The 15,999-nt window shown below is 45.1% G+C and overlaps 1 pseudogene; it reads left to right on the top strand.

Moving 5' to 3' along the window:
• The window catches only part of Gm15264 (predicted gene 15264), a 38,162-nt pseudogene continuing 22,216 nt past the window's right edge, over positions 54 to 15,999 (top strand).

The following is a 15,999-nucleotide window of genomic DNA, read 5'->3' as shown; positions in this document are numbered from 1 at the left end:
TACCGCCCTGGGCGTGGCCCATCTTCAGCCCCGCCCCCGACGCGCCTATACTAGGGGGCGGTTCCACGCGCGCACCCGCCTGCGGGCCTAGTTTCCCCGGGACCTCGGAGTTGAGGAAGCTCATACGACCTCCGCGTGAAGATGAACGGGACGCGGAACTGGTGTACCTTGGTGGACGTGCACCCGGAGAGCCAGACCGCGGTAGGTCGTCACCTTCACCCCGCCTTCCCACTCAGGCACAGTGGCTTTCCAGCTCCGCCGCTCGCGTGCCTCAGGCTCAGGTAGCCCATTTCACCTGACGCCGGGCTCAGTGCGGTCAGCCCCGCGTCGCTCCGTGGGCTTTTTCCTTTGCCCTGTGGCGGACTGTGGAGTGGGAAGCACAGGACGAAACACTGGCAGCTCCAGGGCTGGGGAGGTCCTGTCCTTGGCGCGGACACTGTAGCCCCGGCTCGGGCATGGGGCGCGTTACTCAGGCGTCTCGTGGGCAGCTAGATTGGGTCGTGGAAGACGCTCGAGGGACCGGATCCCTGCGCTGTTTCGGACGTTGCGCCGGCCCAGGTGTGTTACGCCTTTCCGCGTTTCCCGATGGCCTCAGAACCCCTTCAAAGCCTTCTGTGATGGCGATCCTTTAACTAGGAAAGGGGGCAGAGGGTCGAATCCTAGGGGTGGGAAAAGAGAGGGGAGAGCTTGGGTGGGCGGGATAGGTCTCAGACAACTAAGAAATTGGTCCCAGATTTTACCTTTCGCCCAGAGGATGTATGGGGCTCTCCACTCGATGGTCACCTCTTTTGGATTTCTCCTTTTTTTTTTTTTTTTTTTTTAAAAAACTTGCTTTTCTGATCTCCAACCCCCTTTTGGCCAGCCAGTAGCTTCCTTGGTTTTGCTTCCATGTCCAGATGCCAAGTCCCGGTAGGGGATGAAGGGGGTGCCTCGGAACTCCGGTGGAGACCTGAACCCACCTGGAGTGGGTTAGGAAGAGAGAGGGGGCGTTCTCCAGTGCAATCCAGTCTGCCCTGCTCCCCTTATGCCCTCCTCACTCCCTCACTCCCTTTATGCCACCCTCAACTGACCACATGATTTTTTTTCTCTCCAGAGGGAAAGGCCTGTAATTTGATGCTGTATGTTTCTAGGCGTTGCTGGGGGATCCAAATACACCATAGATCTGTGCTAATTAATTTCCAAGTTGTTGTGGGAGAATGAAATGAGAGCCAAAGTGATGGGGAGTTTGTGCGCCCTCCCCCCCCCCCCCCCCCCCCCCCCGCCCCATGTGATTCCTATGCGCCTGCCTGTCTCAGCATGTCCTTGAGGCAAAGCTAACTCAGCTACAGCCTGATTATGGCTCTTCAAAGAATAGTTGTAGAATAGGTGCTCATTAGAAGTTCAGAGTACAGGTGATCATTGAAGTCTGTTCACTGTTCCCTTGACATTTTTGCCTAGAAATATGAATGTTTCTTCCACATTACAAGTCTTGACATTGCCCAAAGCCCAGCCCACCCCCCCAACCTACCCCAGGTAAGAGAGGTTGACCAAATCAGATAAACAAAACCAAAGTTCAGCCAACCAACTAGTCATACCCTATTGTCCCAGCCTCAAGTGCTCAATGCTCTTGGTGCTTTGGAATGGTTGAGTCAGGGAAAGAACATGGAATGAATAAAAGGCGTCATGGGCTTTAAAAACAAAAAAAGAAGAAGTATTTATTGTATTTATATGCATAAACTGTAGCTGTCCTCAAACACATCAGAAGAAGGCGTCAGATCTCATTACAGATGGTTGTAAGCCACCATGTGTTTGCTGGGAATTGAACTCAGAACCTCTGGAAGAGCAGGCAGTTCTCTTAACCACTGAGCCATCTCTCTAGACCCATGGGCTTCTTTTAGACTTAGAAAAAAGACCCACCTCATATAGAAGAAGGATCTTTAAAACCACAATCCTGGCAGTACAGAGAAGGATATGTCACCTGTTGCTGTCCCTTGATGCTTTTCTTTCTTGTTTGTTGGGACAGAAAGCAGAGGTAGAAAATAGCAATATGTCAGAGGGGAGACAGACTAGTCTTGAGACTTATTTTATGGCCAGGTGGTGGTGGCGCACACCTTTAATCCCAGCACTTGGGAGGCAGAGGCAGGTGGATTTCTGAATTTGAGGCCAGCCTGGTCTACAGAGTGAGTTCCAGGACAGCCAAGGCTACACAGAGAAACCATGTCTTGGGAAAAAAACAAAAGAGGGAGAGAGAGAGAGAGACTTATTTTATGATAAAGCCAGGAATGAAATAACCCTTGCCTGGTTTACTCTTGGAGACATTCCTGGGCTCTTGAAGAAGGACAGAGAGTAAACAATCAGTCAGTCAGGAGGCAGGCTTTGTCCTAGATTCTTCTCCTCTGAGCCAACCTCTAAATAGAATTTAAGGCTCTGGACAGTCCCTGGGAACCTGTCGTGTCGTCAGTCATTTACTCATTCCATTGAGCATGGTCAGTGAGGGTGCAAAAGATGTGAGTTAGGAAATGAATCAACTGATTTATGTGGTGCTGGGAGTCGAACCCAGGTCTTTGGCCACACTAGACAAGCATTTATCTAACTGAGCTATATATATCTCCAACCCCATCTTTGTTTATTGGGAGTGCCTTTTTCTTCCATAATCAGCTGTTTTTATTCCTGTTACTTAGCAACAAACAAAAAACATAGTGGAAATGCTGGGCATAGTGGTAAAAGCCTTTAATCCCAAAACTTGGACAGCAGAAGTCGATGGATCTCTGTGAGTTTGAGGCTAGCCTGGTCTACATAGTAAATTTCAGGCCAGCCATGACTACATAGAAAGACTTTGTTTCAAAACAAAAACTTTAATGGAGGAGAAATGGCATTTAAAAACCAATAATAATAACTAACATGCCCAGAGCGATGGCGAGGATAGTCTTTCTGACAAAAGCTTTGTGTCAGCTGTATGTATGTTTAATGGGATTTAAGGTGCAGACCACCTTATCTGGTTGTAAAGTGTATTTTAATGTCAAAAGTATTTGTTTAAAAGTGACATTGGTAAGTTATATTGGCATATAAAGTACAAATAAATCTCAAACCCATTAGACAATCCTGTTACCTTCCTTTGGCTAAAGTAAACAGCAGAAAGTAACCTAGCTAGCTAAAGAGGAGTTTACTAGAAGGAAAAGATCAGGGCCTAGAAGTTAAAGGAAAGCTTCAATTAAAAGGTCCGAACCGAGGCAGTCCAGGACAGTAATGTGGATGATCCCTGCTTCTGGATGATTCTGGCCAGTTCAGGTCATTTTGCCATCCTGAGATTCCAGGGAAAGGGGCCATTGTCCCCTGAGATTATCCTTAAGTAGGAATGGGCAGGGGTCCTTGATTGGCAGGGTTAGAAGATTGTCTAGTGAAGGATGACATGCTCCAGAGCAAAGCCAGATGTCACCAGTGGGGGACCGTGGAGGCAGTGTATAAAGGAGCACATGGCCACATGGAGTCTGCGTGGGTGACCTCTGCCTGCCTTCTCCTTCGCTCCCTCATTTTCTCCCTCCCTTTGACTTTTTTGTTGTTGTAGTTTTGTTTTGTTTTTTGAGACAGGGTTTCTCTGTGAAGCCCTGACTGTCCTGGCACTCACTTTGTAGACCAGGCTGGCCTGGAACTCAGAAATCCGCCTGACTCTGCCTCCCGAGTGCTGGGATTAAAGGCGTGCGCCACCACGCCCGGCTTTCCTTTGACTTTTTTTTTTTTTTTTTTTTTTTTTAAGATTTATTTATTACATGTAAGTACACTGTAGCTGTCTTCAGACACACCAGAAGAGGGTGTCAGATCTCGTTACAGATGGTTGTGAGCCACCATGTGGTTGCTGGGATTTGAACTCTGGACCTTCAGAAGAGCAATCGGGTGCTCCTACCCACTGAGCCATCTCACCAGCCCCTCCTTTGACTTTTTAAAGGGAAAGAATATATGTTAGAGGGATAGAGAGATGGCCCAGTTGTTCTAGGCACTAGTTACTGTTACAGAGAGACCCTGGTATGATTTTCTGCATCCACATAGTAGCTAACAACCATCCACAATTTCATTTCCAGGAGATCAGGTACCCTTTTTTAACCTCCATGGGCACCAAGCGTGTATGTGGTATACATATATACATGTGCCGTACATATTAAATAAACAAATAATATAATGTAAAGAATACTTGTACATAGTGTGTATTTATTTTTTGGCATTTTGAGACAAGATCTCCTGTACCCCAAGCTAACATTAAACACCTGCTCCCTCTCTACCTCCCAAGTGCTCAGATTTCAGCATGGGCCACCATGCCACACACATCCTGCTCTTGTACATGATTTTAAAAACAAAACTAATATCAAATGTTTTTTGAAGGAATGTATGTGTTCTCTACTTCTAAGTTCTGCTACATGGAAGTGGCCACTTTGAAATCTTGGCTGTTTGTTCTGGTGCAAACCTCTGTTTCTAAATAAAATACTTATAGTAGCGTGTTTCTTTTCTCTTTTGAAAATTGCAGTTGTTTACTTGGGGGCAGTAGCACAGGCATGCCACGCACATGTGTAGAAGTCAAAAGACACGTCAGGGAAGTCCATTCTCTCCTACCACGTGAGTCATGGCATCAGGTCTAGCAGCAGACACCTTTTTTACTGCTCCATTTAGTTAGTTCCTATTCCTCTCCTTCCTCTCCTCCCCTTTTCATCAGTTCTTGTATTGAGGCTGTCTCACACCCAATGTTGATATCTTTAAACTTCTGATTTTCCTGCCTTCTCCTGATTCCTAAGGTTGCAACCATTTGACAATGTGGCTGATTTATGTGGTGGTGCAGGTCAAAACTAGAACTTTGGGCATGGCAGGCAAGCCTCTAATTGAGCTATACCCCAGCCCAGTCCACACCTATTCTCCACTGGGGAAACAGGAAGCATGGAGAATTGAATCTGGGGCCTCATGCATGCTAAGGAGGTGTTCTACTGCAGAGCTGTGCCTTCTGTTTTAGCTTTGTTTTTGTCAGTTCTAGGCAGTCATTGGCTCCTATTGTAGGAATTAGAGGAAGGTTAATATCCCCTCCCTTTTTTTAAAATTTTTTTTATTTTTTACAAATTCCTTTCTTGTGACTGCAGTGTAATCAGAATTTTTAGTTAACCCATGATCCCCATTAATAGGATTGTGCTTGACAGCATGAATCTGGGGCTGTTAGGTTGCTTGCCTGGCATCCACTAGCCCTGGATTGGATCAGACTGTGCAAACTGGGTGTAGTGGCACATGCCTGTAATCCCAGCAGTCAGAAGATTAGTCAGGGAGTTCAAGGCCAGTGTGGGATACATGAGAACTTGTCTCAAAATAAATTAATAATTAAAAGTAAAGAAAAAAAGCTGCATAACTGTGAGTCTGACTAAATGCTTTGCCAGAGCACTTTGATAACTAATTTCTTCATTCTCAGTTTCCTCATATGTAAGAGGAGACAATAATCATGCCTTCTCATAAGATCATTATGAGGATTAAGTAAGATAATATGCAGGCAACATTAAACACAGTGTTTGGCACGGGGTTAGTGCTCAGATGTTAGTTTTATTCTCTGTTTGCCACTGGTGTACTCTGGATTGTCCTAACTGGATCTGGGCACCCAAGCCTAGGGTGGAGGAAATCTGAGGATGCTGTGTGTCAGTACGGTTATATGTAGAGGGCAGATGCTGACATCAGGATGTCTTTCTCAGTCTCTGGGGATCTATACTCTGGTTATCATCATGCTTGTATAGCAAGCACTTTACCCACTGCCTGGTCTTTATCTCTACCTACCCCCACCCCACCTGAGGCAATGTCTCACATTGTACCAAGGCTAGCCTAGAGCTCATGTTGCCCAGAATGGCCACAGATTTGCTGTGATCCTCCTGCCTCAATCTCCAAAATGCAAGGATTGTAAGCATGTGTCACTACGCCTGTCCTGACTTTGGTCAATTTTTATTCCTTCTCATATTGGCATTTGTTTATTCTTATCTGCTTATTCCCCTTTCCCTGATATTACAGGACCTGTAATATCTGCCAGTGGGGCACCGTGGGGAGATCCAGGATGGATTGCTGAGTGACCTTTGCTAGTCAAGAGGGCTGATTTTTCACAGTGACGTTGATGGTTAATGGACCCTCTCCTCTTCTCTTCCCTTCCCTTCCCTTCCTTCCTTCCTTCCTTCCTTCCTTCCTTCCTTTTTTTTCCCTTCCCTTCCCTTCCCTTCCCTTCCCTTCCCTTCCCCTTCTCCTTCCCCTTCCTTCCTTCCTTCCTTCCTTCCTTCCTTCCTTCCTTCCTTCCTTCCTTCGTGTAGAATAAAGAATAGAGTTTATTCAGGGCATGGGGGGAATTAAGAGGATAATAGAGGCAGAGAAAGGCGGGTGGTGGTGGTGGTGGTACAGGCTGGCCAAGGGCCAAGAGTATGCAGTGAGGGGGGGGGGCAGGGAGTGGGGACAGAGGGAGCAGGAAGGCAGGAGAAAGAGCAAAAGCAAGAGCTCTCTTCTTTCTCTTGAAGCCAAAGCATGGCAGACTCTGGGCTCTCTGCATCATTTAATGTTACCCTTATCCTTATTTACAACACTTTTTCCAACCTTCACTTCCTCCCTTCCCTCCCCTCCCCTCCCCTCCCCTCCCTCCCCTCCCCTCCCCTCCCCTCCCCTCCTTTCCTCTCCTCTCCTCTCTCTCCTGTAGGAAGCCAACTCTAAGATGCTGCCAGTTTCCGGTGTGCCTTTGTGGTAAATAACAGCACTGGGCTGGTGCTAGCCTGAATCTGGCGCCAACCCCTCCAGAGTGGGTGCATGCAAATTTGATGCTGGCAGACTGACCAATCCCAGGGGGCCACGGAGCCTTCTCCTGTGCTGGGGTGCATATAAGCAGTTCTCCCTGGGTGCCCAGGGGCCCCCGTAGCAGCATCTTCTGACCGTGTTGTGTCTTCCTTGCTGGCTGAGGTGGGCGCAACAACTGGTGGCCCGTATGGGGACCTGAGGACAACGAGCATATGAGCAAGAGAAAGAAAAAGGGTGAGAAAGAAAAAGGAAAAGAAAAGGGAGGAAAATTAAAAGGAATCAGTCATAAAGAAAAGAAAACAATGAAGATATATCCCTCTTTAAAGGATTTAAATTTATCAAGCTTTGCTTCCAGTGACTCAGAACTTAGCAAAGATGATGAAGCTGACCTAGAGGAAGAGGCAGCTCGGTATGAGAGGGAAAGATATGACCCGGATTGGTCATATAGAACCAAGCCAATGAAAAGGGGGGCATCGGCTAATAAAAGAACAAAATCGAAAGTGCCAACAGCTCCACCTTAAAACCCTGATTACACAGGAAAAAAGGAGTCCTCTAGTGCTGTTAGACTAGGTACCTCCTTCTGTCCAGAGGTGTGGAAAGAAATAGGATTAACCTTTCCGGTTTTTGTTGATAGACAAGGGCAGCAGTATCATGAGCCAGTGGATTTTAAAACTATCAAGCAACTGGCTGAGTCAGTCCGTACCTACAGTGTGAGTGCAGCCTTTGTAGTTGCACAGGTTGAGGTGCTTGCTAGATATTGCCTCACCCCGGGGGACTGGAATAATATTGCTCAGGCTTGTTTGTCGTCCGGACAGTATTTAGACTGGAGGTCCTTGTACTATGAATATGCAAACAGTCAGGCAGCAGCAAATTTGGCCACAGGACAAGATCCCCAGAGACATTGCGATGCAGATATGCTCCTGGGTCTGGGGCGCTTTGCATTAGATCAGACAAATTATCCTGAAGCAGTCTATACCCAAATAAAAGAGGTAGCTACCAAAGCCTGGAAGGCATTGCCGAACAAAGGCACAGCCTCAGGCAATCTTACGAAAATCTTGCAGGGTCCCACAGAACCATTTTCAGATTTTGTAGCACGCCTCGTTGAAGCAGCCACTAGAATTTTTGGAGACCCTGATACAGCTATGCCTTTGATGAAGCAGCTAGTATATGAGCAATGTACTAAAGAATGCAGGGCAGCCATAACACCCTATAAACATAAAGGCTTAGAGGTATGGATGAAAGTCTGTCGAGAACTTGGGGGCCCGCTGACCAATGTGGGCCTAGCAGCGGCTGTAGTGCAATTAGGCAAATCCAATAATGATGCTTGTTATAAGTGTGGCCAAAAAGGACATTTTAGAAGACAATGCCCCGAAAATGAGAAAAGGACTCCATTAGATAAACCTAGGCAGCCAGGATTATGTCATAAATGTAGAAAGGGAAAATATTGGGCTAATGAATGCAGATTAACAAAAGATATAGAGGGTCGACCCCTACAGACAGGATATGGTGGCGCCAGGCCAAAAAACAGACAACGGGGCCCACGTCCCCAGGGCCCTCAAATATATGGGGCTCTTCAGAAAGCGTCTCTCCGTCATCCGAGAGACCATGGAGAGCCACTGCGGGTTCCGCAGGATTGGACCTCCACTCCACCACCAGACTCGTACTAACCCCACAGATGGGGGTGCAACCCATTGATACAGATTTTAAAGGCCCCCTTCCAAAAGACACCGTGGGGCTGCTGCTTGGACGTTCATCGTCTGCCTTAAAAGGATTACAAATTACCCCTGGAGTGATTGATCCAGATTATATGGGGGTTGTGAAAATCTTAGTGGCATCCTCCATTGACATTTCAGCTATCTCTCCCCAGGAGATAGAATTGCTCAATTATTACTGTTGCCAAGATTACATAAATATTTCTCAGCTGATAATAAAATACGAGGAGAGAATGGACTACGTTCTACAGGTTCTCGATTTTCTTTCTTATCTATGGAATTAGGAGACCGCCCCATGTTAACTTTGGAGGTTGAAAGACGATTCTTTCTGGGGTTGTTAGACACGGGTGCAGATCGCAGCATCATCTCCACTCATGATTGGCCGTCTAAATGGCCTTCACAAACATCATCTCAAAGCCTACGAGGTTTAGGCTATGAGACTGCTCCTCTTGTCAGTACTAAGGAATTAACCTGGAGAAATGAGGAAGGTAAGTCAGGAAAATTTATCCCTTATATTGTAGATATTCCCGTGACTCTGTGGGGCAGGGATGTCTTGACCAAGATGGATCTTAGATTAACTAATGAATATTCCTCACAAGCTCGGGAGATGATGTCTAACATGGGCTATACTCCAAGTAAAGGATTGGGAAAGTCATTACAAGGCAGTACTATGCCAGTACCAACCAAGTTTAAACTAGATAAAAAAAGTACTGGGTTTTTCCTAGGGGCCATTGTGGGCAGTATACCCATTACTTGGAAAACAGAGGAACCTATATGGGTTCCTCAATGGCCTCTTTCCTCTGAAAAATTGGCAGCAGCCAGGGAATTAGTAAAGGAACAATTGGAATTAGGACATATTAAACCCTCCCAGTCACCATGGAATACCTCTATATTTGTAATCAGGAAAAAAAATCAGGAAAATGGAGGCTTTTACATCATCTTAGAGCTATTAATAATCAAATGCAAATTATGGGCCCAATACAAAGAGGCCTGCCCCTGCTCTCTAGCCTGCCTGCTGATTGGCCTATAATAATAATTGATATTAAGGATTTTTTTTCTATTCCCCTTGCATTGTGTGATAGTGAGCACTTTGCTTTTACTCTCCCTCTGTAAATAACGAAGAGCCTGATAAATGGTATCAATGGGTCGTTTTACCTCAAGGCATGGCCAATAGTCCTACTATGTGTCAACTTTTTGTAGGAGAAGCATTGCAACCTGTCCGTGACTCATTTCTAAACTTGAGGATAATACATTACATTATATAGATGATAACCTCCTTGCCTCCAAGAATAAGGAGAGTTTAGATAAAGCTTATATAAAGTTAGTAAAAGAATTAGAATCGAAACAATTGTTTGTAGCACCTGATAAAGTTCAAATGGGAAAATTAGGAGAATTCTTGGGCACCCGAGTTATTCTACATTCCATCACACCTCAAAAGGTGGAATTGCGCAAAGATCATTTAAAAACATTAAATGATTTCCAGAAATTGCTAGGTGATATAAACTGGATTCACCCATATATGAGGCTACCCAATTCTGAATTAACTCCACTCTTTGCTATGCTGAAAGGTGACCCTCAATTGTCATCCCCCCCGTGCCCTCACTCCTGAGGCCCGAGTTGCCTTAGGAAAGGTAGAGAGGTGCTTAGAAAAAGCTAAATTATGTAGATGGAAAGAAGGAGAGGACATACATTTGTGTGTCCTGAAGACATTTCACCAACCGACCGGAGTATTGTGGCAATCAGGTCCACTATTGTGGATTTATCCTCATGTGTCTCCTAATAAAACTCTTGAATATTATCCCACCGCTGTAGCCCATTTAGCAATCTTGGGCATTAAGTCATGCATTCAACATTTTGGAGCCCCCCCCCAAAAAAAATTATTACACCATATAATGCTAACCAAATACAGACCCTGAGCTCTTTAGTTGATGAATGGGCTCTGTTGCGTTGTAGTTATGATGGGGAATTAGATAATCATTATCCTAAAGATCCTTTATTACAATTTTTTACTGAACATCCAGTGATTTTTTTCCAAAGGTTACAGCATCTAAACCCATACCAGGTGAATTGGATATTTATACAGATGGTTCTAAAACAGGTGTTGGCGCTTATGTGGTTAATTATCAAAACCCTGTTTTATTACAATATGATCCTGGCACCCAGCAACTAGATGAATGTAAAATCGTATTAGAAGTATTTAAGAGGTTTGAAAATTCCTTTAATTTAGTGTCTGATTTAGCATATGTAGTGAATGCAGTAAAAGCATTGGAAGTTGCAGGACCCATCAAATCTACCAGCCCTGTATGTGCCATTTTGTTAGAATTACAAAACTTGATTTGGAATAGGAAAAGTAAAATTTTTTATTCAGCATATTCGGGCTCATTCTGCTCTGCCAGGCCCTATGACTGAAAGGAATGCCCTGGTAGATGCAAGTACTTGTATGGAATTCATTTTTCATGTTACTCCATTAGAGCTTGCAAAAGGTTTTCATCAATTGTATCATGTCCCCGCTGCCAAATTGCAGCAAAAATTTAATATTTCCTGGGCCTCAGCCTGAACTGTTGTATTGCAATGCCCACAATGCATGCAGTTTCATCACCCTCCCCATGTTGGGATTAACCCTCGTGGATTGATCCCTCTAAAAATATGGCAAATGGATGTTACACATGTTCCAGCTTTTGGAAAACTAAAATATGTCCATGTTTCTATTGACACCTGTTCAGGTATCATGTATGCCTCCCCTATGTCTGGTGAAAAAAAACCTGCAATGTTATTAGCCATTGCTTAGATGCATGGGCAGCTTGGAGAAAACCAGCTAATTTAAAAACTGATAATGGACCTGCATATACATCAACATCCTTCCAAGTCTTCTGCAAAACTATGCAAGTTAGTCATGCCACCAGCCTTCCCTATAACCCACAAGGCCAAGGTATTGTGGAAAGGGCACATCGCACCTTGAAAGAACTGTTACAAAAACAAAAAGAGGGAATTGCCTACGGATAAGCACCCAAAGAACAATTATCTTTAGCTTTATTTACCTTAAAATTTTTAATTTTGAATGATCATGGTCACTCAGCTGCAGACAGGCATGCCATGACCTCGCCTGTAATTCAACATGATGTAAAATGAAAAGATGTCTTAACTGGTAAATGGTATGGCCCAGATCCCGTTATTTCGAGATCTAGGGGAGCTGTTTGTGTTTTTCCACAGGATAAAGAACATCCGATTTGGGTACCAGAAAGGCTGACACGAAAATTGCTTATCTTAAAGGAAATTGGTCAGCCAAGGCAGAGCAGCTGTCCAGAAAGTTGCTCCTTCAGATTGCCAAACTCAACGGCACTCGACTCGACCCTGTCACCCTGGGAGACTTCACCTCCTGGATCACCAATGCCTTCTCCTTTTTAAAGGAGTGGGCAGGAATGTTGGTCTGGGGAGCAGTGGTCCTCCTGGGGTGTGTCTTCTGCATCTGGCTATTGTGTCGACTAAAAAGAGAGCATGCTCAGCATAAAGCAGTGGTCTACCAAGCTTTGTTGGCAATTGAAGATGGCGCATCTCCCAATATTTGGCTGGCCTCTTTAAAAAATAAAAAGTTCGCCCTTGGTCATTTGGCAGTTGTAGTCACACAGATCCACGGTATCCAGAGACGGGTAACTTTCCTCATGCACAGACCAACCTAAGACAAGGGGCTTGGAGGCAATACGGTAACCCTATGACGGGTAAGGCTTTGATACTAGAGGATCGACCTAAGACAGGAGGCCTAGACCAGCCTCATTTTATTAAAAAAGAGGGAGATGTAAGAAGCCAACTCTAAGATGGCGCCGGTTTCCTGTGTGCCTTTGTGGTAAACTGTGGAGAGCCGCAATAACATTTGCCATCACAAGATGGCGCCGGCTTCCGCAGTGCCTTATGCCACCTAAACAAAGAACAAGCTGTGTGCAAGAGTAATGCGCGCCAAGTCATAAGCCCACCCTGGGGCGTGTCTATGAGATCTTGGGTAAGCGACCAGTCAGGCGTGGACACGCCACGCCAGGGTGTATATAAGCAGCGCCTTTCTGAGGCACTTTGTCTTCCTCATCAATATGCAATAAAGATTGGCTGCAGAAGGATCCTTGTGTCCCGTGTGCTTTCTTGCCGGCGAGGAAACAGCACGGGACAGTAAACAACACCACTGCGCAGGCGCTAGCCCGAATCTGGTGCCAACCCCTCCTGAGCGGGTGCATGCAAATTAGATGCCTGCAGACTGACCAATCCCAGGGGGCCATGGAGCCTTCTCCTGTGCTGGGGTGCATATAAGCAGTCCTCCCTGGGTTCCCGGGGTCCCCGTAGCAGCATCGAGGAGTTCCTGCAATAAAGGCTGTTAAGAAGAATCCGACCATGTTGTGTCTTCCTTGCCGGCCAAGATGGGCACGACATCCTTCTTTTTCTTTTGTTCTTTCTGATTAGAGACAGATATCACTGTGTAGCCATGGCTGTCCTAGAACTTGCTATGTAGATCAGACTAGTCTTGAACTCACAGAGATCTCCTGCCTCTACTTCCCAAGTAATAGGGTTGACAATATATACTACCACATATGGCTTTTTCCCCTCTTCCTCTTCGCTCTCCTCTCCCTCCTTTCTTCTTCTTGGCAAACATGATAGTAGGTTTGAAATTTGTTTTATCTGCTATAGGCTGAGCCTTTGTTTTTCCTGTGGATCAGATGTTTCCTGTAACTGTAACAGAAACTGAAGTAGCTTATGCCTGAGGCTACTTTTTCTTTAGTTAAAAATTGAGCTGAAAGAGGCTAAAGAGATGTCTCGGTTAAGAGCACTGGCTGCTCTGCTAGAGGTCGTAGTTTGATTTCCAGTACCCACATGGCAGAACTCAAACATCTGTAACCCCAGTTCCAGGTGATCTGACACCTTCTGGCCTCTGGGCACCAGGCACTCATGCATTACATAGATGTACATGTAGATAAAATACTTATGTACATGAAACAAAGATAAATATTTTAAGAATTGGGATGTGATTTATTATAAGTTTGCCATGAGTTTCAACCATTTTTATAAGCCTTATTAAATAACTGTGCTACATGATGCACCAGCTTAAGGTATATAATTCTGTGGTTTTCTTTAGTGTATTCAGAGTTACATGGTCATCACTGAGGCAATTTTAGAACCTTTTGCTCACTTCATAGAGAAATCTCATCCATTGGCAGTCACTTCCCATCCTCCCCAGTCTCCCAAGCCCAGGCAGCTACCTGTCTGCTTTGTCTGTATTTCACCTATTCATATGGACCCTTCTTGTAGGTATAGTCATGTGTTTCATGGTCCTCCTGACTGGCTGCTTTCAAGTTGCATGCTGCTTTAAAGGCTCATACACATGTAACATGTTAGTTCTACATTTGTTTTATTTGTTTATTTTGGTTTTGGGTTTTTCAAGATGGATTTCTCTGTGCAACAGTGCAAGCTGTCCTGGAACTTGCTGTGTATACCAGGCTCACTTCTGAACTCAAAACTGCCTCCCGAGCACTGGGATTAAAGGCGTGTACCATCACTGCCTTTGTTTTTTAGAACTGAATGATAGTCCATATCTAACTATATTATCATAGAAATATGTTCATCATGGAATAACTGATGGACCTTTGAGTTGTTTCTACTCTTTGGCTGTTGTAAATATTACTGGTATGAAGTTTTATAAGTTGATGTGGACTTATGTTTCCTTTTTACTTGGGAGTGAAATACCTGGGAATGGAATTGAATATTTTCTTTCTTTTTTTTTTAAAGATTTATTTATTTCATTTATGAGTACACTGTAGCTTCAGACACACCAGAAGAGGACATCAGATCCCATTACAGATGGTTGTGAGCCACCATGTGGTTGCTGGGAATTGAACTCAGGACCTCTGGAAGAGTAGTCAGTGCTCTTAACCTCGGCGCCATCTCTCCAGCCCAGGAACTGAATATTTTCAAAGAGGATTGAGGGGCTGGAGACATAGCTTTGTTGTTCGAGTGTTCAAATAGCATGCGTGAAGTTTCTGGGTTCAGTTCCTTGAACCACGTAAACGTAGCATGGGAGGTAGAAAGAAGCAAGCTGATTAGTTCATCCTTAGCTACATAGTGAGTTTGAAGCCAGCCTAAGATACACACAAAATAAGAGCGCTCCTTGATCATTGGTGATTACTCCAATGAAATGAATTCTAATATGATTGAAGGCCTTTTACCGTGACACCTGGGTGGGGAAGAAACTCTTGGGTGGAGGAATCTTTCAGGTTTGGAGACTATTGTTTCAATCCCTGCCCCTGCCCCTGCCCCAGACTCATCCAGTAAGTCCTTCCCTCCCCTCCCCTGCCCTCCCCTCCCCTCCTCTCCTCTCCTCTGTAATTTTTATTATAGGAGTGTTAGGTAACATTTCCATTAATGTTTAAAATATCACCAGAAGGGCTGGGGAGATGGCTCAGTCAGTACAATACTTGCTCGGCAAGCTGAGGACCCACGTGTATAAAACCCAAGCCTGATGGCAGGACACTCGAAACCCTGGTGCTGGGAGATGGAGACAGGAGGCTTCCTAGGCTTCACTGGTCAGCCAGTCTAGCCTACTCTGTGAACTACAGGTCAAGGAGAGACCCTGACTAGAAGAAACAGATGGCTTGTAGATGGCTACCTGGGAATGACACCTGATGTTGACCTTTGGCCTCCACAGACAAGCACACCCATGGGCATACTCTCCTACATGAACATGCACACAGACATGCACACATACAAACCCAAAACCACAGAAATATATGTAAGAATAGGTCTTTCTCACCCCGCCCCCACTCTTGTTCTTTCCCTTGATCCACCTTTGATCTTCTCCTTTCTTTCCAGGGTCTCATACATAGTTCAGGCTAACCTCAAACTTGCTGTGTAGCCAGGATGACCTTGAACTTCTGATCCTCCCCCAACCACACTCGCTCTCTCGCTCTTTCTGTCTGTCTTTCTTTAGTGCTATTCTTGTGTGTTTGTGCAGCACAAATGCCATATGCATCTTAGTTAGAAGCTCAGACTGGAGCTACAGGTCTTAGATTTGAATCCTGTTGTGTGGAGTAAGGTTGCAGGTGAACACGTGATGGCTCGGGAACAGCTAGGAGGCAGGCAGTGGGAGTGGAAAGAGGATAGATGGGCGGCAAGTTCCGTCCTGATGCTCTCTAACATTGAAACCTGAGCAAACAGGTTTCAGGCCGGGGAGGGGAGGTTACAGAATCCTCTGTCTCTGATTAGTTGCATGATGATACTCTTAACTTCTCAACCTGTTTTTAAAGTTGGAACGTTGGTGCCTACTATATATGATATTGCTAGTATTAAATGAGTTAGCACATGTAAAGTCCTTGGAACAGATCCCAATAGGGTCCCACACAGAGTAATTGCTGTGTGTGGGAGTTGGCAATTACTGCTGTGTTCATGTACTTAAATAAATGAAAAGCCATGTTTTGGGAATTAGTGTCTATTTGTTTTCTTTAATTTAAAAGCTCAAACTCTGGATCACTGTGTAGCCAAAGCAGGCTTCAAA

Source organism: Mus musculus, chromosome 3 (genome assembly GCF_000001635.26).
Source record: "Mus musculus strain C57BL/6J chromosome 3, GRCm38.p6 C57BL/6J".
Classification (NCBI taxonomy): Eukaryota; Metazoa; Chordata; class Mammalia; order Rodentia; family Muridae; genus Mus; species Mus musculus.
This window is presented reverse-complemented; position numbering and strand designations above follow the sequence as displayed.